At 34.8% G+C, this 27,737-nt stretch overlaps 1 long non-coding RNA gene across 1 annotated transcript in view; it reads right to left on the bottom strand.

The window, feature by feature from the left end:
- Positions 1 to 27,737, bottom strand: part of LOC111550974 — a 59,682-nt gene that overhangs the window by 15,186 nt on the left and 16,759 nt on the right. The window contains exon 2 of the long non-coding RNA XR_002734218.1: positions 20,383 to 20,499. This is a non-coding gene — a long non-coding RNA (uncharacterized LOC111550974). The remainder of the gene's footprint in view (positions 1 to 20,382; positions 20,500 to 27,737) is intronic.

The following is a 27,737-nucleotide window of genomic DNA, read 5'->3' as shown; positions in this document are numbered from 1 at the left end:
AATGGTTGAACTAGTTTACAATCCCACCAACAGTGTAAAAGTGTTCCTATTTCTCCACATCCTCTCCAACACCTGTTGTTTCCTGATTTTTGAATGATTGCCATTCTAACTGGTGTGAGATGGTATCTCATTGTGGTTTTGATTTGCATTTCTCTGATGGCGAGTGATGATGAGCATTTTTTCATGTGTCTGTTGGCTGTATGAATGTCTTCTTTTGAAGAGTTTTAGAATTAAAGCAAACTTTTGCAGAAAATGCAGAGTTCCTGTATACCCTCAGCATATATGCACGGTTTCTCCCACTATTAACATCTTGCACCAGAGCGATACATTTGTTAACATCAATGAGTCTACATTCACACATCATTATTATCCAGTGTCCAGAGTTTATGTTAGGGTTCACTGTTGGTATTGTACGTTCTATTGGTTTTAACATATATATAACGGTATGTATGCATCCATTATTTTAGTATTATATGGAATAGTTTCACTGACCTAAAAATCCTTTGTACTCCACCTATTCATCCTTCCCTCTACCCTAATTTCTGACTACTGCTGATCCTTTCACTGTTTACATAACTTTGCCTTTTTCTGAATGTCATATAGCTGGAATTATATAGTACACAGCCTTTTAAGATTAGCTTCTTTATCTTGGTAATATGCATTTAATGTTCCTCTGTGTCTTTTTCGATGGCTTCATATGTCATTTCTTTTTAGCACTGAATAATATTCCACTGTCTTAATCATAGAATATTTATCCATTGACCTCCTGAAGGACATCTTACTTCCTTCCAACTTTTGGCAATTGTGAATAAAGCTGCTGTAAGCATCCATATGCAGATTTTTATGTGGACATACATTTTCAGTTCATTTGGATAAATACCAAGGAGCATGATTCCTGGGTCATATGGTAAGAGTGTGTTGAGTTTTGTAAGAAACTCCCAAACTGTTTTCTAAAGTGACTGTACCATTTTGCACTCTCACCAGCAATCAATGATAGTTCCTGTTGTTTCATGTCCTCACCAATATTTGGTGTTATCAGTGTTTAGGATTTTTGTCATTCCAATTCTATTAGATGTGTATAATATCTCATTGTTGTTTTACTTTGAAAATTACTGATGATCTATGATGTTGAGCATCTTTTCATATGCTTATTTTCCATGTGCATATTTACTCTGGTGAGGTGTCTGTTCAGGTTTTTTTGCCCATTTTTTAATCTTGTTGTTCATTTTTGATTGTTGCATTTTGAGATTTATTTGTATATTTTAGATAACCATCTTTTATTAGGAAAAAAAGTCAATATTTCTTTTGGATATGTCTTTTGCAAGTATTTTCTCCTAAACTATAACAAATCTTCTCATTCTTTTGACAGTGTCTTCTGCAGAACAGAAAATTTTAATTTCAGTGAAGTCCAACTTATCAATTATTTCTTTCATGGATTCTGCTTTTGATATTGTATCTGTAAAGTCATTACTATACCCAATGTCATGTAGATTTTCTCAGTTTCATTGTTTTGAATTTTAGAAATTGAATTCTAAAAATTTCATTGTTTTGAATTTTAGGTGCAGATCCATTTTTAGTTATTTTTTATGAAGGGTGTAAGGTCTGTGTCTAGATTTAATTATTTCTATGTAGATGTCCAATTGTTGGACACCATTTGTTGAAAAGATTATTTTTTCTCTATTATGTTGCTTTTGCTCCTTTGTTGAAGGTCAGTTGACTATATAAATATGAGTCTATTTGTGGCTTTGTATTCTGACCCATTGATCTATTTGTCTATTTTTCCATCAATATCACACTGCTTTGATTATAATGGCTTTATAGTAAGTCTTGGAGTTGAGTAGTGTCATTCCTCCAACTTCGTTCTTCTCCTTCAATATCGTGTTGGCTGTTCTGGGTCTTTTCCCTCTCCATATCAACTTTAGTAACCCATGCTCTTTTTTAAACTACACCTTCTGATCTAATGACACTAGATGTATGTATGTCAACATACATTACATACGTATATGATAGATATGCTCTCAAAATTACTGTGAAATAGGTTTTAATCAATGGTATCTATTTTAAACATCAAGACAAATGACTTCTGAGTGGAAGTGCTCAATAAATACAAAACTATCATAATCACCGCCATCATCACCATTATTAAAAGCAACAATCTTTTCCACAGTGGTTGGAAACTCTGGTTAAGTGACTTGCCCGATATCAGAGCTGGTAAGTGTAAGAGAATTCAAATCCAAGTCGATTAATTTCAAGTTTAGTGTTTCTTCTACTCCTGCATGCTATGAATGTTGAGGCAGTAAATGTACTCTGAAATCATTTTTCCCGTTTTTTTAACCAGATGAAACTTCTATGATACCAAGTAGCATGCAGTAGAAAACAGACTTTGCAATTAACTGAAACTCAGCTCCTAAGGGTAACATTATTTAATCCTAACACTTTCCCAAGTGTATAGCCTATTTTATCCTGCAGAAAAGTTAAAGAAAGTATGGCCTAAGTAATATTATCATCTAGTTGGGATATTATTTCCATGGGATTTTCTCAACATTTGGGGGTTTTCAATAGAGATTAAGCCTGACTTACTAGAGGAAAGAAGCATAGATTTTGGTCTCAGATTTTTTTTTTTTTTTTTTTTTTTTAAATTCACTTGGTTGTTTTGAGACTCCAATAAAATACTGGAGGTGAAAATTTTCTCAGCACTGTAAAGTACAAGTATAAAAGTATATTACACTATAATTATCAACATGTCATTTTCTAAATTATAACTGTATAATATTTGAAACCTAATGGCCTATCAATAGTTGATTAATGAATGAATGTGATACATTCTTAATAATTCATAACTCTTAATTATTATTTTTAATGTTATGTAAATAGATGAGCCATTTAAACTATTAAAAAGACAAAGTGATAAAATGGTTCCTCTGTAGGGAAATTAATAACTAATTTATAATTGTTTCATATTAAGTAAACTATAAATTTATTTTATATTGGATTATATAATAGAAACTATGTTCATTTCATTGATTATATTTTTTAAACGTTACTATTTTAAGTATTTATAATATGCTTAATGTGTATATATAATGCATTAATTTTTATAGGAGGATAATTTCAGAGTAACAATATAAGAAAACAATGCAATAGAATTTATCTAAGGGAGATGTTTAAGATTTTACTGGAGTATCAAGTGTTAATAGTCTTTCTTAACTTCAACTGTAGGAAAACATACAGTCCTTTTCTTTTATATTGAATTATGTTTTAGTTAAAACTTAAAAGTTGGTGTAACTGAAAGAAGAAAAAAATACATTTCAAACTAATTTAAAAAATTATTTGAATCATTTTTGATATTAAAATATCTTATTATTTTTACAGACCAAATTATAATAAGTGGGAGATCTAGAAATCTATTGGGAAAATAATACATGCTAAAATAAAGCATAAGATAAAATTCCTGCACATGAATCATACCATTTTAGAATAAAACTATGCAATTTACAAGGTCACCTTTATAAAGGCAGATGTATATTAAGCAAATGTTGAGTTGATTTATTTGCAGATGACATTCTACCTAATTGTCTTCTAGCTGTCCAGATACCTAGAAAACTTTCAATACAACCTGTACTTTTTTTTCCCATAGGTTATTGGAGTACAGGTGGTGTATGATTACATGAGTAAGTTCTTTAGTGGTGATTTGTGAGATTTTGGTGCACCCGTCACCCAAGCAGTACACCAGTACACACTGCACCCTATTTGTAGTCTTCTATCCCTCGCCCCTCTCCCACCATTGCCCCCAAGTCCCCAGCATCCATTGTGTTCTTCTTATGCCCTTGCATCCTCATAGCTTAGTACTTCTTAAAGTCCCAGTATCACCATGTCACCATGTCACTATGTCTTGATCAAAGAAAGGATGAGATCACTGAGCCATAAGCAAACAAACAAACAAACAAACAAACAAACAAAAACCTCACTGTTGACTTTGCTTGTCTTGTAGATTTCAAGGGCCTACTGAAGGCAGTGGTGAGAAATTCTGGCTGTTACTCTAACCCTTGAGAATGCCTCCAGAAGACACAGTTTTCCTTCCATAGGAAAAAAAGGAAAAAAGAATTCAAAGAGAAATGTTAGAAGCTGGGGGAGGGTTTGCACTAGAATGGAAGGGAATAAAGAACTGTTTTTGAGTGGGAGTTGATGCTCCCACTCCAGCTGCTGGTTTCTAATCTGAAAAATACCCAGTATGCTTTTATTCCTTAAGTAACCCAACAAATATGCAGCTCTTGGGAGGAAACACATGTATTCATATGTAGATACTCATATTTATGATTAATTATACTGACATTTATAATTAAATATAAATACTTACATTACCTTAAGTGTTTTTTCCCTTACTATTAACCTTTGGAGAACTTCCTTCCCATAATTTATATAACTCTGATTTCCATCTCCTTCCTAAAGACTTAGGACCAATGGTTGCTGGGAAAGAGAAAAATCAGTTATTGTTTGACAATAGACAGTTTGTAGATATTTTTCTAGTTACTCTTTCCTCTCTTTTTTCTATGTTTGGTAGTGACAAGTATTAACAAAATTAACTCCTTAACAGCATGAAGATTTAGTAGTTATTATAAAAGTAGAGCTCTACCTGGGAGTGTTGCCAATTGCAGCAGAGAATGTTTGTGCTCACCAGTGTCTCTCTTCTTCCTGGACACACTGCAGGACTCATTTCTCAGAGTCTTTGCAGGTATGTGAGCCAATGGAGTATGAGTAGAAATGATGTTCCCCATTTCCAGACCTGACCTTTAGACCCACTCATGCTGTGTTTCATACTCTCTTTCTTTGATCATTTACTCAGCCAGGTGCAGAGGATTCCACTGAGAACTTTGAGGCTTTAGGAGAGAGACATATGAAAGGAGCCTGGGCCCCTGAATAGCAGTGCACAGAGAGCCTTTTACCCCAGTTACCTTCATTGGACTCTGAGAGGAGCAAGATATAGATCTTTATTGTGTTAAATCAAGATGCTTAACTAGTACAGAAATTCAGAAAGAACTAATGTTTGTCATGATCCTGGTAGTTTGGGTTTCTGCCTTGCCTTAGCAAAAGAACATTCTGATATATAAGAAATTAAGACTTCCACATAAAGCACAGCCTTTCCCTCTATGGCATGCAGGTACGGACTGCAAAAGATGTACGCAGCTCTCTTCAGGCTCTCTTGAAGTCCAAGTCATTTATTACCATCAGTTCTGGAACAATCATTCTCCAAATCTAGAAATCAGGACACATAATTAGATAACTCACAATTCAGATAATGTGTCTATTCCTTCGGTCTAACTTCTTGTTTTATCACTTACTCATTTATACTTTTTAAATACCTTTTGAGTCATGTTATGTGCTAGACACTGTACTAAGTGGTAGAGGATACAATGAAGCACAGGCTCTGGCACCCAGCATAGTATTCTACAGACTGTAGGCACTCAACAAATAATTTAGTGATGTGAAACAGAAAACTAACAGGAAGTTAATTCAGTAAGACATGAGAAACACGGCGGTGGGGGGCGGGGGGTGCTCCCCATCCTCCTTGACGTAGAAAGGACACCTTGACACAAGAAATGCAGAAAAAACTTCCTATAGTTAGTTCTCTCTACGTAAATGCTTTCTTATGATGTGAGACACTTCCTGGGATTGAGTGACACCAGAGATATGCAACCAGCCAATGTGTAGCTAACCTGATCTTGCCATCGCTGATTAACCACTGGATACACACATACGCACACACATGCGCACACACAGGCACACACACTCCTATATGATTAATTGCAAATTGGTTAATTGAAGCTCTCTGGGGTGTTTTCCTTCCTGATATTAATAACATAGTCAACTTGTCCATTCTACTCATTTTGTCTTTGAAAGAAAAATTGATTTTTAAAGCTCTAAAAGTTACAAAATTATTACATTATAAACTTTAATTTTATTATTACAAAGTATTTTTATTACAAATCATACAAGACTAAAATTCCTTGATAATGCTTCTAATGTTAGATGACGAAATGTCTAAACCATATTTCGTTGCATTTGAATATATAGGAGGCAACAATTACCAAGCTTGTGACAAGGATAGAGAATGCATTCTAAGCAAAGCTCAAAAATAAGAAGGTGCTACTGCATTTTTTTAACAGGAGGACTTAAATTCCTAATTTTCATCCTTTAAAAAAAGAGTTAATTCTTTGTGTAAGCATTTTGCACAATACAACTACAGAATATTTATAAAGTCTTTGTAGAAATCTAGTTGAAATATACATATTTGGGCATTTTCCCTTTGACATATGTATATACATACATATATTTATGAAATTTGAATACAGTGTTTATAATTTATTTATTTGTATGTGCATTTTTGATATCCCCAAAATAATCAAACCACTTAAAATACACTCTAAAGATAATAAGTCTATACAATACATTTTTCTGCATAAAGATAATTTTTGCAAATATTAATTTAGGCCTATGTATGCAAAGGCCAACCTAACTTTTTCACCTTATCTCATTTCTCCAGAAATATACAAATGCTCAGCAGTGTTTATAGTTACTGCCACAAAGTATTTTTGTATCTTCAAGAGTGCCTTTGGGTTTTTATCTGTAGGAAGGCTTTGATTGCCAAAAGTAGTTTCATCAACAGTGGAAATTAAAAGTAACCTTCAAGAGCCTTTTAGACATGAGTAGGCTTTCTGGGGCAACTCTGTAGGAAAACTGACTGAGAAAGATAGGCTATTCACCAGACACTGAGCTGAATAATTTAAGTGTGGTGAGCTCAATCTCCTTTTATACTGTTTTCTCATTGAACATTGATTGAAATGTCATTAAAAATAATGAACAGCTAAATATATGTTACCCAAATTATTTCAATGCCTATTATCTAAAATGATCAAATGATTTTCATAATGGATACCATTGTGAAAGACTCAGTTTTTTGCTCTTGTCTGTTCTTGCCATTCCTGTTGTGATAACTCAAGGCACACTCATCAGACTCTATGTGAACTGGCTGGAGTGACAGTTGGTGAATCAGCAGTTGGCCAAATGATGAACTAGAGCGTAGTCTGTCATTCACATGTTTCTCTAGTGAGGACTAATCTTATCCCCGGAATGATGTAAACTTTAAACTTTTCTAATGTTATTATCAAGGGTTGAATTGAGCATTCAGGAAATGCTCCACATGCTATAATTTGGTCTTCTGAAAATTAGGTTCCAATCTTTGTATAATTCATCTTTAAAAATTTTGGCAACAAACGAAATGTCTTTTTCAAATTCTTTTCTTTTTCTGCTCTGAAAATTATTTATCGGCCTATATAAACCAGAAATGCTGGCATGATTTGGTCCAAGTATACTATTTCAGTGCTTGTCTCTATGGTGGCATATTCCAATGATCTCAGTAGATTTCCAGGACTTTCCATTAGTGTTCACTTCATCCCTGCAGATGATCTATCAATTTTATTTTCTAATGAGGTACATGCAATGGCACTCTTTCCTATAGTATATGTCTCTAAGAACAGAATTCCTTCTAGCTCAGTGCTCTCATCTTGTGTTACCAAAAATTTAATTTTGAAATGCTTTGGCTAACAAATGAAAATTGAAATTAGTATGGCAATCTATTTAAAGAAAACTCATTATGTATTTCTTTTTGTCCCTGTAGCTTAACAAACTGGAAAATTTGAAGTAGCATCATGATCATCATCACCAAAAGCAGTAACAGCAGCATAGCCACAATTTACATTAAAATGCCTAAGAGATATTTATGATTTATATTGGACCTAGTCAGTTAGAATCATATCTGTTGACTTCTTGAGAGATCTACTTACAGTGTATTTATTTGTGTATTCTGGGACGTAATAGACTCAAAATTAGTACTGCAGTCTCAGACTACATGGTGTATCTCCTCTCAAAAGCAAAATCATATTTTCTATCTCTACCAGTAAAGATTTATTCATATCTCAATGAAACCTAAAAGGTTATTTATAATAAATGGAAACATTATGAAAAAATGCAGTGCAATGTTTGGAATAGAAAGGGTCTTATTTGAAATGATATTTTTATTTAAAATAACTTTTTTACAAATGTTAATGATTTGTGGATTTAATATGCTAAAATTATGTGAAGAGTTTGCCCCATCCAAAATGTAACTCCATCATGGAATAGCATGCACACCCTAACTAAACATAAAAGAGAGACAGATTTAGGACTTTAATAATATAACATTGCAAAAATAAAAGTTTTTAATAAATGTTAGTAAGACAAGCGAGTTAAAAGAAACAAATGTGTATATTTATGCAACTATATGCTACTATAAAAATGTGTTTTTACTCATAGTGGCAATTGTTTATTGATCTTTTAGGACTACCAGATAAATTGCATAGATGATCTTATTTAACTGGATATATATATATATGACTGGATCTTGCTGTGTTGCCCAGGCTGGAGTACAGCAGTGTGATCATAACACACTGTAGATCAAACTCCTGGGCTCAAGGGATCCTGCCACCTTATCTTCCTGAGTCTCTATGACTAGGAGTGTGTAATACCACACTGAACTAATTAATTTTTTTTTGTTATTTCGTAGAAAAGAGGCCTTACTATATTGCTCATGCTGGTCTCAAACTCCTATCCTCAAGTGATCCTCCCACCTCAGCCTGCCAAAGTGCTAGGATTACATGCATAAACCACTGTGCTGGCCTTATTTTATGTTTTTTTTTTTTTTTTTTTTTTTTTTTTTTTTTTTTTTTTTTTTTTTTGTTTTTTTTTTTTTTTTTTTTTTTTTTTTTTTTTTTTTTTTTTTTTTTTAGAGATAGGGTCTCACTCTGATGTCTAGGCTGGAGTGCAATGGTGCAATCATAGCTTACTGTAACCTCAAACTCTTCAGTTGAGGCAATCCTCCTGCCTCAGCCTCCTGCGTAGCTGGGACCACAGACATCTGCCACCACACCCAACTAATCAGTCAAAATATTTTATATTTGGTACTTTAGCTTCATTTTCAAAACTTAAAGGACAGATGTTCAGTGATGTTCATAAGGTTCTCTAACTTCTGAGAGGTGGTAAGTGGCTGAGTTTAGATACCAACTACAGTCTTCTGGGTAGATAAAGACTGTACCTTCTGCTAAGCTTGCTCTGCTACATAACTTAAAATCAATCAACTCAAATAATAGGAATCTTATGCAGTGTTTGTTTGTTTGTTGTTTTTTGTTTTTGCTTTTTGAGATTGCTGTGTCACCCAGGCTGGAGTGCAATGGCACGATCTGGGCTCACTGCAACCTCCGCCTCCAGGGTTCAAGCAATTCTCTGTCTCAGCCTCCCAAGTAGCTGGGATTAGAGGCGCCTGCCACCACGCCTGGCTAATTTTTTGCATTTTTATTAGAGACGGAGTTTCATCATCTTGGCCAGGCTGGTCTTCAACTTCTGAGCTCGGGATCCACCTGCCTCAGCTTCCCAAAGTGCTGGGATTACAGGCGTGAGCCACAGCGCCCTGCATTTTGTTTAATTTTTAATATCAGCTTTCCTAGTATATATACTTGTGAAATAACTATGGGTTGGCAGGGAAACAGAGATCAATATTGTCTTCAAATGATAGCAGATAGGTAGGATAGTCCATCTGCAAATTATTTTCTAAAATTAGATTATAATAAATAAAAATCAGAAATAAAAACTTAGTCCAAACTTAAAATTTTAGTCCAGTGGACAAGTTTCAAGACCAGTTCAGCCTCGACTTTAGAAAGGAAGTGACTATTTTAGAAAATCTCTTCATTATCATCATTGTCGTTCAGGTTACAAGGAAAGAGCCAATTGATCAAATAAATGGAATGAAAAAGTTAATTTATATACTTTTACACATCCCAAGTATTAAATCAAACACTTAAAAATGCTTTTCATAGAGAATAAGGTGTTCGCAGGGCAAACTAAACAAGCGATTTAAAAACAGTTTGATGTATCTCTTTTGATAAGTATTCTGGGTATTCTTTTGAATGTGATCTTTGTTTAATCCTAATAGTTGTTACATGGTAAGCCAGAGTTCTGAAATGTTGTGTACTTGGTTTTTTTTTTTTTTTTCCCCCTCTCTTTTTAAAAAATTTCAACTTTTATTTTAGATAAAATATGCATATGCAGATTTGTTACGTGAGTATACCACACCCAGGAAGTGAGCATAACATCTGTTATGTAGCTTTTCCACCCATGCCCCCTCCCCACTTCTCCCCCCAGTAGTCTGCAGTGTCGGTTGTTCCCATGTGTATGTTCCTGTGGCTTAATGTTCAGCCCCCACTAACATGTGAGAACACAGAGTATTTGATTTTCTGTTCCTGCGTTAATTCACTTAGGATTATGGCTTCCAGGTCCATCCATGTTGCTGCAAAGGGCATGATTTCATTCCTTTTTACTGCTGTGCAATATTCCATAGTGTGTATGTATATTTTTTAAATCCAGTCCACTGTTGATGGGCACCTAGTTTGAGTTCATGGTCTTTGCTATTGTGAATAGTGCTGTCATGACGGTCTTTTGGGTTTAATGATCTAAATACCCAGAGTTGGTATTGCGGGGTCAAAATGTTCCCTTTTTTCCACAGCCTTGTCAGTATCTGTTGTTTTTTTGACTTTCTGTTAATAGCCATTCTGACTGGTGTGAGTTGATATTTATTTCACTGTGATTTTGATTTGTATTTCTCTGACGATCATGAGCATTTTTTCCTATTTGTTGACCACTTGTGTGTGCTTTTTAAAGAAGTATCTGTTCATAACATTTTCCCATTTTAAAAATCAGGTTATTTGTTTCTTGCTTGTTGATTTAAGTTCCTTCCAGATTCTGGATATTAGACGTTTGTTGGATGCATAGTTTATAGATATTTTCCCCCATTCTTTTTTTTTTTTTTTAATTTTCCCCCATTCTATAGATTGGCTGTTTACTCTGTTGATGGTTTCTTTGCTGTCGACAAGCAATTTCATTTAATTACATTCCACTTGTCCATTTTTGTCTTAATTGCAATTGCTTTTGGGGACTTAGCCAAAAATTCTTTGTGAAGGCTGATATTGAAAAGGGTATTTCCTAGGTTTTCTTCTAGGGTTTTTATAGTTTGAGGTCTTATGCTTAAATCTTCACTGCATCCTGCATTAATTTTGGTATATGGTATTTGGTATATGGCGAACTGTACCTTTGGTAAATGTACAGTTTCATTCTTGTGCATATGGCTAGCCAGTTATCCCAGCACCATTTATTGAATAGGAAGTCCTTTCTCCATTGCTTGTTTTTGTCAGCCTTTGTAATGGATGTAGCTGTGTGGCTTTATTTATTACTAATGAGTTTTCTGTTCCATTCTATGGTCTGTGTGTATATTTTTATACCACTACCATTCTGTTTTGGTTACTGTAGCCTTGTAAGTATAGTTTGAAGTCAGAGAATGATGCTGCTGGGTTTGTTCTTTTTTGCTTAGGATTTCTTTGGCTATTTGGGCTTTTTTTTAGTTCCATATGAATTTCAGAATAGTTTTCTGTAATTCTGTGAATAATGACATTGGCAGTTTTATATGAACAGTGTTAAATGTATACGTTGTTTTGGGCAGTATGGCTATTTTAACAATTGATTTTTCCTTTCGATGAGCATGGAATGTTTTTCTATTTATTTGGGTTGTCTCTGATTTCTTTCAGCAGTGTTTTGCAGTCTCCTTGTAGACATCTTTCACCTCCTTGGTTAGCTGTATTCCTCAGTATTTCATATTTTTGTGTGTGTGTGTGGCTATTATAAATGGAATTGGGTTCTTAATTTGACTAACAGCCTGGACATTATTGGTGTATAGAAATGCTACTGACTTTCATACAGTGCTTTTGTATCTTGAACCTTTCTAAAATCATTTATAGCTCTAGTAGCCTTTTGATGGAGTCTTTAGAGTTTTTGAAATATGGAATAATATTGTCAGCAAAGAGATAGTTTGACTTCCTGTCTTTCTATTTGGATACCTTTTATTTCTTTGTCTTGCCTGATTACTCTGGCTAGGAATTCTAGCACTATGTTGAATAGGAGAGGTGAGAGTGGGCTTCTTGTGTTGTTCAGGTTCTCAAGGATAATGGTCCTAGCTTTTGCCCATTCAGTATTTTTATTGGCTGTGGGTTTGTCACTGGTGGCTCTTATTATTTTGAAGTATGTTGCTTTGATGCCTAGTCTCTTAAAGAGATGTTTGATTTCATCAAAAACTTTTTCTGCATCTATTGAGATGATCGTATGGTTTTTTTCTTTTAGTTGTGTTTATGTGGTGAATCACACTTATTGATTTGCATATGTTGAACCAACCTTGCCTCCCAGGAATAAAGCTTACTTAATTGTGGTGAATTATCTTTTTGATGTGCTGCTAGATTTGGTTTGCTAGTGTTTTGATGAGGATATTTGCATCTATGTTCATCAGGGATATTGGCCTGATTTTTTTTTTTTTTTTTTTTTTGTCATGTCTCTGCCAGATTTTGGTGTTAGGGTAATGCTCTCTTCCTAGAATAAATTATGAAGAAGTGCCTCCTCCTCAATTTTTTGGAATTGTTTCAGTAGGATCAGTACCAGTTCTTTTTTAAATGTCTAGTAGAATTCGGCTGTGAATCCATCTGGTCCAGGGTTTTTTTTTGGTTGCTGGGTTTTTATTACTGATTCATTTTTAGAGCTTGTTATTGGTTTATTCACAATATCTTCCTGATTCAATCTTGGAAGATTGTGTTTTTTCTTGGAATTTATCCATTTTCTCTAGATTTTCTAATTTGTGTGCATAGAGTTGTTTATACTATTGTCTAGGGGATCTTTTGTATTGCTTTAGGAACAGTTGTAATGTCATCTTTGTCATTTCTGATTTTATTTATTTGAATCCTCCTTTTTTCTCTCTGTTAATCTGGCTAGGAGTCTATTAATCTTGTTTGTTTGCTTTGAAGAACCAGCTCTTGGTTTCTTTGATCTTTTGCATGCATATTTTCACTCAATTTTGTTAAGTTCTTCTCTAATTGTAGTTATTTCTCATCTTCTGCTAGTTTTAGAATTTTTTTTTTTCTAGCTCCATTAGGTTCAAAGTTTTATTGTTAATTTGAGATCTTTCTAACAACTTCTTTATGAAGATGTTGAGGGCCATAAATGCTCCTCTTAATACTGCGTTAACTGCATTCCAGAGATTTTGGTAAACTGTGTCACTGTTTTCTTTAATTTCAAAGATTTTTAAAGTTTCTGCTTTAATTTTGGTGTTCACCCAGAAGTTATTCAGGATTATGTTGTTTAATTTCTATATATTTGTGTTGTTTTGAGAGATCTTGATATTGATTTCTATTTATATTGCACTATTGTCTGAGGGTTTGCTTTGTGTGCCTTCGTTTTTTAAAATTTATTGAGACTTGCTCAATATGATGAAGTGTGTTGTCAATCTTAGAATATATTCTGTGTGCAGATGAGAAGAGTGTATATTCTGTGGTTGTTGGGTGATGTGTTCTGTAGATGCCTATTTGGTCCAGTTGTTCAAGTGTCATGTTTGAATCCATAGTTTGTTAGTCTTCTACCTTGATTATGCAATGCTGTCAGTGGGTTATTGAATTCTCCAACTATTATTGTGTGATTGTGTAAGTCTTTTAAGTCTTTTCATAGGACAAGAATTTATTTTATGAGTCTTGGTGCTCCAGTGTTGGGTGCATATATGTTTAGAATTGTTAAGTCTTCTTGTTGAATTATACCCTTTATTGTGTAATGTGTTTCATTGTCCTTCTACATTTTTATTGGCTTAAAGTCTATTTTATCTTATATAAAAATAGTGACTTTTTCTCTTTTTCTTTTCTGTTTGCATGGTAGAGCTTTCTTAAACCTTTACTTTAAGCCTATAAGTGTCATTACATATGAGGTGGGTCTCTTGAAGAAAACAGATAGTTGAGTCTTGTCTTTCCATTCAGTTTGCCGCTGTACGTCTTTTAAATGGAATGTTTGGCCACATTTAATTCAAGGTTAGCATTGATATGTATGATTTTGATCCTGTTAGCTGGTTGTGCAGTTGCTTTAAAGTGCCTGTGAGCTAGGTGCTTAGGTGTGTTTTGTGGTGGCAGGTGTTTTTTTGATTCCATGTTTAGCACTCTCTAAGGACCTGTTGTAAAGCTGGTTTCTTTGAAACAAATTCCCTCAGTGTTTGCTTATCTGAAAAGGATTTTATTTCTCCTTCACTTATGAAGCTTAGTTTGGTAGGATATGAAATTTTTGATTGGAATTCCTTTTCTAACAATGCTGAAAATAGGCCCTCAATCTATTCTGGTTTATAAGGTTTCTGCTGAGAAGTTTGCTGCTAGCCTCATAACTTGACCTTCTCTCTGGTTGACTTTAAGATTTTTTTCATTTGCATTGACCTTGATGAATATGACTGTGTTCCTTGAGGATGGTGGTCTTACATTGTATTTACCTGTGGTTTTCTGTATTTATTTGCATGTCAACTTCTCTAGTGAGATTAGTGAAATTTTAATGGACTACATCCTCAAATATATTTCCCAAGTTGCTTATTCTCTCTCAGGAATACAAAGGAGTCTTGGATTTTGTCTCTTTATATAATCCCATATTTCTTGGAGGTTTTGTTCACATCTTAAATCTTCTTTATCTTTTATTTCTTTTTTTTTGGTCTGTGTTGATTCAAAGAGCCAGCCTTCAAGCTCTGAGATTATTTCCTCAGCTTAGTCTTTTCTGTTTTTAATACATCTAATTGCATTATGAAATTCTTGTAGTGAATTTTTCTAGAATTTCAGTTTTTTTTTTTTCTTAAAATGGCTGTTTCTCTGGGATTATTTTACTGGATTCCTTGAATTCACTGGATTGGGTTTCAATATTCTCTTGAATCTTGATGAGTGTCCTTGCCATCCAGATTCTGATTTCTATGTCTGTCATTTCATTCATTTCAGACTGGTTAAAAACCATTGTTGGGGAGTGAGTGGACTCATTTGGAGGTAAGGGGACATACTGGCCTTATGAATTAGCAGAGTTTTTGTGCTGATTCTTTCTCATTTTGGAGGGTTGGTGTTCATTTAACTATGATATAAGTTGAGTATAGTCACTTCGCTTCATTTCTGGATGGCAAGGGCTCTGAGGGCAAGGGCTCTGCATAGGATCTTGATATATGGGTGAATTGTTGTGCTTGGTTTCACAGGCATATATATTGTTAGCAGGATAATTTTGTTTTTGTAGTTTTGGCTGTGATCCAGTAGATGGTACTTAAGACTAATGGCTTATAGGTAGACTAATACCCAACTATACCACTTTATATATTTCATTCAGTTTGCAGACGTGCTTTGTGGTTGAGGGGAGCTACATTACTCCCTCACCAGGTCTGCTCATGGCCCATGGGGGCACCCCCTTCAATCACTGGCACCATGTCCACATTTCTTTTGTTAGGTGCTCTGGGCCATGGGGCTCCCTTAGGGAAAGGCTGCAGCAGGGAGATATGCCAGTCTTTCTGGAATGGTTCTTCAGAAGGAAGCTCACCCAACTTCCACCCTGGCCCAAGAACCAGTGCATTTCACCCATTGCAGTGCTTTTAAGATGGGGGCTCCTTCCCTGCTCAGGTGCAGGCTACAGAGCTTGGCTCATTCTCCCCAGATTTGTGCTGCATCCCTGGGGGCATCCCATGGCTCAGGGTTGGGTTCTGGCTGTGCTGAGGGATCTGATGTGCTCTTGGGTTACCAGGAAACTATTCATGTGGAACAATGCACTCAGGCTGAACTGCAGAGGCTGCACTATGCACTTGTTTCTGCAGAACAGTTAGGCATGGACCCTATGGGGTCCAGTGGGCAGGAGGGGCCAGTGGGCAGGAGGTCTTATGGAATAGATGTACTGTAGTTCCTCAGGGAAACCAGCCCTGCTCTTTCTTAGCTCGGAGGTCAGCTAAGACCAGTGCCTCCTGGAGGTGCATGGAGATCCCTGGGGCGTGGGCATCTAGGGCTGCTCTCTGCTGGAGGTGCCCAGTGAACAAAAGCTCCCAGGCTCCATGTTGTCTGAAGGCTTGTCTTTGCCTGCTCCCTGGGAAGATCCTCTAGATAACTCATAAGTCCATGGGCGATGTGGGGTCCCCTGTAGCAAGGATCCCAGAGGTTCATGACAAATGTGAATCATCCTTCACTCACTTCTTTCCCAGGAACCATTCAGGATCAGGAGCTAGCCCTAGCATTCAGGTACCCTGTATGGGGTTCCCAGCTTCCTCTCTGTTCAGTCTCAGCTTCAGCATCACCTCTTCATTGAGTCTAGGCATTTTCTCTCTGAAGACATTCCCGAATTGTGGTGGTTTACTTGATAATTTGGTCTCTCCGAGTGGGAGCAGTGCCTCCTGGCTGCATCTAATCAGCCATCTTGTTCCTCCTTCCCCATGTTCTGCACTTCTAAAGATGTCTAAAATGATCAACATTATCGAATAAATTGAGCAATAATGCAATATAAGTATTTTGTAAAAGTGGAGAAAAGTGTAGAATGTGCTATACATTAATTTGAGTAATACAATAATATCAGATTCACTTTGTAGATAATTATTTTGGTAATATTTAATATGACCACAGATAAGAGAAATAGCAGCAATGATAATACTTTATTATTTCTTAGTACAATAATATTTTAGACTTGTGGTTTGTTCTCTCCTCTCTTTTAGTATATATATGGATATATAGATAGATACAGATATTTTATTTTGTGCTGCCAAAATAATCAGTCTGCTTAACTTATTTTTTCCCAATATTCTTACATTTCACCTAACAGACTTGCACTTCTTTAAATTTGCATTTCCTTCTTATTCTTTTTTTAGTCTTTCCCCAATTTGCTCTTCTTCTATTTTTAACATATTTGATTTCTTTTTTTAAATTCTAGCAATTATTTTTTTAAAAACCTGAATACAAATCTCTTTGTCCTCTGCTATTTTCCACTATTCAGTCTGTAAGAACTACTCATTTCCACCATATTAGAGCTGAACTACTCCAATGTCCCTATTCTCAACCTGGTGTCTGTAAGGCCAGTGAACAACAGCAAATTCAAAACATCTTTCCAGAACACACATCGGGACCAAGAATGTGCATCGTAAAATGTATAGTACAAAAAATTATGACTTATAGATATGAATAGAGTGAGTATTGAAGGTGATCAGCGATCAGATTGTTTTTGTGTGTGTTATGTATGAGTGTGTGTGTGGGTACATGCATGTGCATGTGTACCATTTTAATTTTAATTTAACAAGGAATCAATTAAAATTGGTGGGTGGAGGCTAGTTATTTATTCAAAGTGTATCAAGATAGAGACAAGTAAATATATATATAGTGAAAGATAAAACACCTATCTATGTAGATGTAGGAATGCAAAGAAACAGTATAAAAACACAAATGGCAAATCAACTTCCTTAACTTCCTTAATGTTTATAGCCTACATCAATTCTGCTTGTGAGTTTTAAATTTCATCACTGATTTAATGAAAGGCAAAGAAGAAGCTACGAGGCAGGGTTAGAAAGCAGACCACACTGGGGATTCAGAAACTATGAACTATGGACTATCTGAACCAAGTTAGGAGACTTGGTGGAAGATATTTTTATCTACAGGGGGATGATTAAAGACACTTAACAAATCTGAAATATATGACCAAAGGCTCTTTGCCAGCTCTTTTCCAGCTTGTTCTAGACCCGACAAAGAACTTCATTTAAAGTACAGCATGAGAAATGATTCTGATGAAAGGATTTGTTAAATGCTATTACAGAAGTCAAGTACAAGGTCCTCAAAGTCATTAATCATAGAATTTAGATTTACTCATTCATGGTTGTGTCTGCTTAGTCCTCCTTGTAACTTAGGTTTATTCCATTTTAGTGATTTTATGTGGTTTGCTTTAGAAAAAATTGCCTTAATGATCCAACTGGACTAAAATAATATGATCATCTTTAAAAGCCATTAAAATGACTTTCAAGATCTGAAAGTGAGCAAATAAGTGATCCTGAGGACATTCAAATATGGCATCTCAGGCCTTATCAAATCCATTGATATCATATTTTTCTCTAAAACAGTAATATTTAGGCCAAAATGGTTCAATCTATTTTGATCATTTATTTTTTTATCTGCTCTGGGACCCTGGGCCCAATGTCTTACTGAGTAAAAATCAATTGTTAGTAATTATACTAAATTAAGTACACAATATTGGAAATCAGAAAACAACCTGATCCTTGAGCCAATCTTCAATACACTTATGGTGCTGAGTCTTATTTTCCTTAGCTGTAAAATAAGAGGATTGGACTAGATTCCTACAAGTGGTTGCTCCCATGTTAAATGCTTTAATCCTAGGAATCTTCTGTATTTAAAAATCCAAAAGAGCTGTATTAAAGGATAGTGTGACAATGTGAATATGGACATTGTAGAGAGTTTTAGACAAGTCTTAAATGTTTACAATATAGTCATCCTGCTACATAAAAGTTTGTCTCCCAGAGGATATTTCTAAATCATTGTTTGGCCTGCCTTGGCTCTGGGATAGACCAAACAAGCATCGTGCATGAATTGTGCATGCGTGTAAAGCACACAGAAACATGTTATTAGAAAGTAGTCTTTAACCTAAACAGAAAATCAGTAAAGTAGCATTTTAAATTGTCGTATAGCCTGATGAAAATTCAATTAGAACATGACACAGAAACATTTAGGAAATGAAGAAGTTTTCTAAGTGCCTTAAAAAAGGAAAGAGAGATTGACTCTTCCTATGTTCAAGAAATCATTGGGAGAGTTATGCGAACTGGAAGAGGCCTCAGATGTGAAATGAACTAGGCTTCATGTAAATGAAAGGTATAATGATGCCTAAAACACGTACAAATCAGATAACACCTTCCTGAAGTCCTTAGGCCAGGGGAAAGAAGGAGAAGAGAGAAGATAGTGTTCAAAATTTTTGTTTAGATTTTGACTGGAAGGTGAAATATCAACTGGGCTAACTTTCTTGCTAGACTGGGCACCTAGCAAAAGGGATCCCATGAAATAGGCAAAAAGAAGTAAAGAACATGCACATCAACTGTTTGTGTATGACGTGGTCTCAAGTTAGCTATTGATATACTAGCGTGTTTGTCTTTGAGATGTTTTTCCCCAGTAATAGTACCTAGATTGCTTAAAGAAATTACCAATACACTTAAAATCTTACAAATTCACTAGATGGGTAGAATAGAATGAAAGACCAATGAATCATGCTTTTAATGAATTTAGTTCAACTTTGTCGTCATTTTCTACTTCACATTTCTTTTTTCCACATATATTTTATAGCAAAAACACACAATTTTTCCATGTGGGTGAGAATTTGAGTTAGAGCCACAATATTATTGTTGAAGTATGTTTAGTTTCAAAGTGTTTCCAATAAAATGACTCTGGTAGTATGTTACAATATTGTGAAAGAAGAATAATAATGATCATTAAAAACAGAGTAATGAAGACAACCGGAAGCCACAAAGAAGTCTTTCCAAGAGAGCATTTCCAACATTGTATTTAAGGATGAATATATTCTTATATTTCCTTATATGGAGAATAAGATATATGACATACTGGAAGAAGAATAAAATAACCAAAGAAAGAGAGAGAGAGAGAACAAACCAAACACAGAATGTAATTATTCTTGTTACTGTTCAAATTATTATGATGGGAGTTTCACAATAATATTTAACAAGCACAAGCTTCAGACTTCATCACATCTGGGTTTAAAACCTGAGCCCTAGGAGCTTGGTCAAAAGCCTCAATCTCTGTGAGTCTGTTTGCTCATCTGTAATATGTGGATGGCAGTTCTGAATTTGCATTACAATTAAGTGAACTCACAAAACCAAATCAGTTCCTCTTAACTGAGAAAAAGTGACAAACTTTGTTGTTATATTTTAATATTTATTATGAATATTTTTACTTATTACCTTTTTCAATATCTATAATTAGAAAATAAAAAATATTTCCATTTCAAAGAATTCAGTAACAGCTCTGTGAGCTTATAAAATGCTTCCTTGAGTTTCTTTTGGTTTGGTAAACATTTGTTTTTAACCTTCATGGAGATTGCTCTGGTTTTCAATATGATAAAGTGTAGGTCTCTGTTTTAAACATCTTTTCTGAGAAGATGTGTAGTTATGTGATTTGCAAAATACACAGCTTGTAGGTCTTGTAACTTTAAAATATGTCCCTTCTACTCTCTGCCTGCAGCCCTTCACGTCTGCGTTTCTTGGTCACCAGTTGAGTACAAACTCTCTCGTTTTAAAATGTTATCTATGTAAATTCGTCTGCCACAGCTGGACAAGATGCATTCAAGAGTTTTTCTGTTTCCTGTGTGGTGAAGCAGCTTTCCCCTAACGACTATTTCCCATCAGTACCACAAAGACCTACCTTCTTAACCACTGTTTCAACGGTTTCTTACCACTTCCACCTTTCTATAGAACGTTTCATTTGGAAGGAGGGTCACAAATACTTGTTCACTGGGCTGTTCAGACTGATAACATCTCTTGGGACTTGAACATTGATGCACAATTCTCATCTGGAAAAAAAATTCAACTGTCAAACATTGGCAAATAATACCAGAAATGAAAACAAACTCTTTTCTGTCTCAGTGTCACCATAAAATAATTTGTTTTGCTCTCTTAGAAAATAAAATTCTTTACCTTTTTTCTAAAAATCAAAGTGAAAACATTTCCTTATTTATCTCTTTTGCTTACTTACTAAAATTTTAATATATTTGGATTCTAAGCATGTGTTTTACTGATAAATGCATTAAAATTTTAGTACAACTTTAGACCTAAGAATAGAAAATCAAATGAGATTGACAAACATGGTAACATAGGTTTATTTTTTTAATAAGGAATGAGAGAATTCTGGTACTTTATTCTAATAAAATAATGTCAAGACTTTTCTTTACATGTTCAAGATTTTTCATCTAAAAAAAGACCCATGTTAATTATTAACTGCAGAAACAAATTACAAGTGTTATGTTTACCTTTCTTATACAGAAATAATAATATAGTCTTCAAAAATCACAATTATTTTACCTGCTCATTTGTAAAATACTAAATGTATTTGAATTATTTTTCATAAATTAAGGAATTATAAAAGTTTAACTGTCATTTGTACATTATATCTTGATCTTTTCATTCATTTTTATTTTCTGGATTTATGATCTTTGTTCTTATGGTTTTCATTCTATTGTATGCTTCCAAGATATTTTCAAATAGAGTTTTAACTGAGTGATGCTAGATTAGAACATTTTCTAGTTCAAAATATTTGATGATTCAAAATTATGTTATGGCTCAATATTACCCCTACCCTCAATAAGCACACACTGATAAGCAACGACGTGTGTGGAATAAAAATGACAAGAAAGTGTGGCTCTGCCATAGCAAAAGGCAGAACTGAGAGCTAATGTTTATTACTTCTCTAAGCACCAGAAAGTGTGTACTAAAGAATACTAGGTTTTTAGACTATGAATAGGTGTTCCACATACAACTACAGACATGCCAATATCTACTGGGGTAAGTTGGATAATTTCTTGCTGAAATAAAGTTAAGTTGGTATCTTTACACAGGTCTTCTCATAGACTTTAATGTGTTAACACTCTGAACGTCCCAGAGGAGGATATGGTGCAGATCTCTTGAAGCACCTCCTAAAACTATGAAACACCCTTTGGCCCTATTAATATGTAAAACAAATATTGGCAAATTATTGATTAAGAATCTGCTTATGCTGTTTTTCTGTACATTTAAGTAACCACAAATTGTGTTTTTTCTTTCACAATATGTCACTTCCTTTCCATTCTCAGTGTCCCCACCCCAGTTTGGGCTTTTACCTCTCTCTGCCCACCTCTAGTTTCTTTTCTTGTTCCGTCCTATGAATTTCATCATATTAATCTTCTTAATGCAGCTCTAACAAGATCACAAATTTCTTTGAATATTTGCCACAGCTTCCTTTATGAAGAGTAAAAATCTTTAAAAATGTAATCTGATATGCAGGGGTATCTATAATGCAATCCCAGCCAACTTTCTAACTTTTGTTTTTCAAATGACAGTATTTCTTGGCCCACTTGTTTGATGAATTGACCTGGTCACCAGTCATGTCAGAAATTTCTTTTCTCTGATCTTTTGATCACATTAGTCCTTTGTCTGGAATATGCTCAACCAGCTTGTTCCTATTGAGATCCAGTGTAGTCCCTTCCTTGGTTCAAATTGAAATGCAATTTCCAGCATGGAACTCTCAGATCCTTCCAACAGGACACAGCCTTTCCCTCATCTGAAACTGCATAAAAGTTTCTTAGAAAACTTTTGAGGTATATATCACATCTGTGTGTAGTTGCCTCAGTTGCCTGTCTAAAGTGTAAAATGATTTGAGATAGGAGATAGAACATCGGGGAGAGATTTCTGCTAGGAAGTCCATAGCTTTAGGCAGTGCTCAGTTTATATAAGAAGCTGGTGCAGGGACAATCATCTGATGAGTTTATTATTCTGACAAAGTAAACACTAAAACATTTCAGAATCACTTCTTTAAGAGAACAGCTATAAGACACTCATATTATCTTCAGCAAACCAGCTATTATTTTATCTTTTATATGTTATTGAATACACCAAATTTAGAGTGTATTTTTCTAATATTTTATATACCTTCATATTTGCTTTTATTCTTTGAACAGAAGATAGAAAAAAAATTCCTAGTCCAAAAGAGTACATCTTCTTTTCCTGCTTTTACTAGTACTATTGCAGTCCTTCAAGACCCTAAACCATGCTAGCCCCAGATTGGTATGTTAACCTTAAAGACAGCTCCTAGGAAATGCTTGAGTGCATCACATCTAAAAATCTCTATTCATGAACATTTGACATTATTGTGATTTAAAATTTCCCTAAGACAAAAATAAACTAAAACATTTTAAGTAGAAAATAAATAAATACATATAAATAATTTCACATTAAAGCAATTAAGAAAGTTTCTCCCTAAGACAGCAGTAATTTCAGGGCAACTATGGAGCCCTATCAGGACTGAAAGACCATCTTACATCTAGGATAATCTGGTCATTAGAGTTGTGGAGCTTTATGCTGTAGACCAAATCTTTTTTTTTTTTCTTTTCTTTTTTTTTTTCTTTTTTTTTTTTTATTATACTTTAAGTTCTAGGGTACATGTGCATAACGTGCAGGTTACATATGTATACATGTGCCATGTTGGTGTGCTGCACCCATCAACTCGTCAGCACTCATCAATTCATCATTTATATCAGGTATAACTCCCCAATGCAATCCCTCCCCCTCCCCCCTCCCCATGATAGGCCCCAGTGTGTGATGTTCCCCTTCCCGAGTCCAAGTGAGCTCATTGTTCAGTTCCCACCTATGAGTGAGAACATGCGGTGTTTGGTTTTCCAAATCTTTACAACAATTCTGTTCTCTTCCAAAGAGCAGTTGGGACACAGATCCTGAGTTATACTTGAGGAACCTTCAGCAAGAGCATTACGATAGATTCCCAACAACTAGAATCCTTTCTTGGAATTCATAATGAAAAGAAAAGACCTGCTTTTAAACCTTTCTCTCAGCTTTTACCTTAGGTTCACAAAAGACATGATTTTAATGGAACTAATGGGTCCATATCCAAGGTTCTTCTCCCATCCTTAATTCAAAGCAATTTTGATAAAAGTAAAGGTGAGTTAGCTGTATGGATTTGAGCTCATATAAGTGAACGCTGACTTCAGAGCTACAATTTACACGTAGTAAGGCTTTATTACTTCTGGTCTATCTACTGTCATGTAACTGACAGGTGGTAGGTTAATGTATGTAGAACACACACGCGTGTATTTGATATACTTCCTGCTAATGCGCATGCAGATTATTTAGACATCTGGAATCAATTTAACAATTGTGTGAACTTTACGTAAATAGCCATTATCCGACTTAATGATTTTAGTGGTTGCAGTTGCCAGGGTTGTCATTGGTCCTGGCATAGGAAATTTGAATTGAAGAAGATTACTTCCCTTTGGGCTCTTTCACTAGAAGAGCAGTTTGAATCAAAGAGAAAAATACCTGCTCAAACTCATTATCAAAACTGGATAATGGTAAATGGCAGCCTGTGGGAAATCTAAAGACAATTTAATTCATTTCTCTAATGAAGGGACAGGCATTATTATTTAAAATTAGTCCCTTATCTTACTTATACCTATTCTCTAGGCAAATATTTTAGAATTTAATTCATTTCCCTTTAAATTTATACTATTTGTCACTCACTATTGCTGCCCTGAGTGACTTGTACAATATAAATGATTTGGAGGTAAAACCAAGGAATGATATGGTTTAGGCAGGCTTCTAATTTGATAAAAATAATCCTTTGATGTCTAAAACTTTTTTTATACTATGCTGACCAAATCTAGTGTGGGAAAATATTGCCTCTTTGTTTATCCCTAATCAATTATAGAAAGTTATCAAACAGGCTGGACTATTTCATTTTTGGACAATTAAATGTCACTTAATCTCTATGTTTTTTAAAGATAGCCAAGAAGAAAAAGAACAGTGCTAAAAATAAGTGAGTTAAAATTCAGATGGAATTTTGATTTTAAATAATGAATAAACATTAATTTTAAAATTTAGAAAGTCCAAATAATTTAGGGGGAAGATAACATTGAGTCTCAACAAATGATATTTTACTCAGCCAGCAAGAGCAACTATAAATGTAGAAATTGTAAATATCATTAGACTTCTGCAAGGATAATCATTAAGCAGAAATCTACCGATTACTAAACAATTTATTCCACTTGGGTCCTATAAAAATTTATCCAAATTGTGGATTTTAAAAAAAATTTCAGATCCAGTTATACTACCCTATTATATAACAACAAATTTCTTGCTTAAAGATAAAGGTAACACCAAGAAAAGACCTCTAACTTTACAAATTATTTAAATATTATTATTTAATGACCTCCTTTCTTCATGCAAAATTATTTTCTTAATTATATCTTTAGATAACGTTCTCCCAGAATGAACTCCTAGTATTGTTTATGCCATCTTTCAAAATAGAAATCCAAATTATAGCCTTCTTTTGCTATTTCTCAAATACAGCTATCAGCTTTCAAACAAATTGTTGCCCAGGATTCTCAGTCTACCAAACTATGAGATAAATGGGGCTGGGAGTGGTGGATCACAGTTGTAATTCAGGTAGTTTGGGAGGCAGAGGTGGGAGGTTCACTTGAGCCCAAAGTTCGAGAGCAGCCTGGGCAACATAGTCAGATTCCTGTCTCTACAAAAAAACTTAAAAAAATAATTGCATATGGTGGTGTGCACCTGTAGTCCCAGCTACTAAAGAGGCTGAAGCAGAATGATTGCTTGAGTCCAGGAGTTCAAGGTGACAGTGAGCTGTGATCACACTGCTACACTCCAGTCTGGACAACAGAGTGAGATCCCATCTCTATTTTAGAGAGAGAGAGAGAGAGAGAGAGAGAATTTTATGCATATGTAAACCATTGAAACCTAATGGAGAAAAGGAATAAGCAAGGAATACATCTTTTTTTAAGTCCTCAGTAGTCTCTCACTAAACGTGTTAGTTCATAGTTTGGAACCGCCTTTGGTGCAAATCATCCCTTTAATTTTAGATTCCAGTCTTTAATATTTTTTAAAAGCATATGCCACAACATACTACCAAAATTAGAATGCATAACAACAGTTAAGAACAAATAAATTTCAATTTAAAATAGTGTAAAATAATATATTATCCTAGGTCTTATTTTAATTCTAATTTATTTGATGTAGCTATTGTATTAGATGAAATGGACTAAAAGAATACAAAGTGATATATTCATCTATACATGATAGCATAGATTCATTTTCAGGCTCTAGCAAGTAGCTTAACAAAGCTACTACTTTTGTTGCAATAATTAATATTTTAAAATGAGGAGAAAGTCTTTGTTGCCTAAGTTGACATATACTTCATACCTAATGCGCAAGTAACATGCAGCATTGCTCAGAATTAGTCTTTCTACATATAAAGTAAAAATAATGACTGATATTAGTGAATGTTACCTATGTGGCAGTCAATTTATATATTTGATAATTTATCATTTAGAGAAAAACCGAGGCTAGAAGAAACTAGCTTGAATATAGGTCAGACTCTTTACATTAGACTCAACCCTGCTTGCTCCATGTATTTAGATGACAAATTGAGCAAAAGGACGAGGCTTCTCTCAGATGAAGGTGGTAGCCAAGGGGCTCTTGCCACCCACAGTGCTGAGAAGATCAATACATGGCACTTATAGACCCATTTGCAGTGAACCAGCAGGGAATGTGGCCTACAGTACATTAATCTCTATTCTTCAACACAGTAGTCACATTTTAGACATTTGTCAGAGAGTTCAACCATAAAATGACCCACTTGAGATATCTAATACTTCAAAGATGCAGTCTAAAAATGGACCTATTTCTCATTTTGAAATTATCAAAGCTTTAGTCCTGTTTTAAGACTGAGCTTTCATTCATTTAATTTCTTTTCAGGCCCACTCTGAAGCACAGTGCTGAACCTAAGAACACTTTCAATCTAGATATGTAATGGGCATTCCTTCAACACATTAATCCTGGATTTATTTATAGTGCTTCTGCTATGTGCCAGGCATGGCTTTAAAGTTGTAGAAGAAAATAAGCAAGTCCCTGACCTCAGGAAGCTACATTCCAGTGACAGACACCTGTTTCTCTTTCCATGTAGGCACTTGATTTTCTCTAATAAACTAATAAGCATGATGAAGCACACATAACAGAACAATATTACAAAATATTAAGCAGGCTTCGCTACCCACCCATCCTATCTACCCCTGCAACACACACATATTTTCTTTCAAACCAGTGATGCTCCCCTTCCCCACTCCATTGATACTACAGGGCTTGAGACTTCCATTGCTCCAAGGGAGAAGTATTATGACAGAGCCAGAAAATCATGACGTCAGAAAACTATTGGCTTTATGAAAACATGAATGTCCAAGGTTTAAGAGAGAAGAGCTGGAAAAGTGCAAAGCATTTTCCTCTGCTCTAAATGGAGATGAGATTAAAATTTTAAAAAAGGATAAAAGAAAAGCCACCTCTGAAAACTTGGAGAGAAAGAGAATGGGAAAAGAAAACAAGAAAGTCAGACTCAGGTGAGGGTCTCTTGGAAGAGCTGAGGCATCAGCTCCAGGAGATGAATGGTAGAATGCCGGGAGAGAGCTAAGGAATTCAAAGCAGAAAAGACCTTGCCATCTTCTGAAAGGGAAGAGATATATGAGAAAAGTTTTAGATAATCCTGAACCATGGTAATAGTTGACATGAAGTATATGCATACTGAATCCAGATGAAACCTGATCCAGCTCCCTGGTCTCTCATTTTGCAGAGTGTGCATTTTGCAGAGCATGTCAAAATGACTTCTGCCTTTTAAAGGGTGAGAAATGTAGGGAGAGAGAAATTAGGCTGAGCAAACAGAGAATGTGTGGACTGATGGCAACTTGGACAACTCCGTGGAGGCAGAAAGGGCCAGCAGAGAGTGATACACCCTGTTCTCTCACCCATCTCTCAACAACTTTAGGACTCAATATCCCTAAATTAGATGCATTCAAGGGAGAAGAGGTTTAAGGAAAATCTGAAATGACTGAGTTTAAACCTTTATTTCCTAAACTTACTCAAAATTGGTGACTATTACATCTTCTAATATGAATCACATAAGGTCTTTAAAGAGAGATTTGTTTGAATTATATAAAAATTTAAAAATTATATTTTTATACCTACATGCTCCATTAGATAT

Source organism: Piliocolobus tephrosceles, chromosome 1, assembly GCF_002776525.5.
Source record: "Piliocolobus tephrosceles isolate RC106 chromosome 1, ASM277652v3, whole genome shotgun sequence".
Taxonomy (NCBI): domain Eukaryota; kingdom Metazoa; phylum Chordata; class Mammalia; order Primates; family Cercopithecidae; genus Piliocolobus; species Piliocolobus tephrosceles.
Note: the sequence above shows the minus strand (reverse complement) of the source record. Positions and strands in the feature narration are given on the sequence as shown.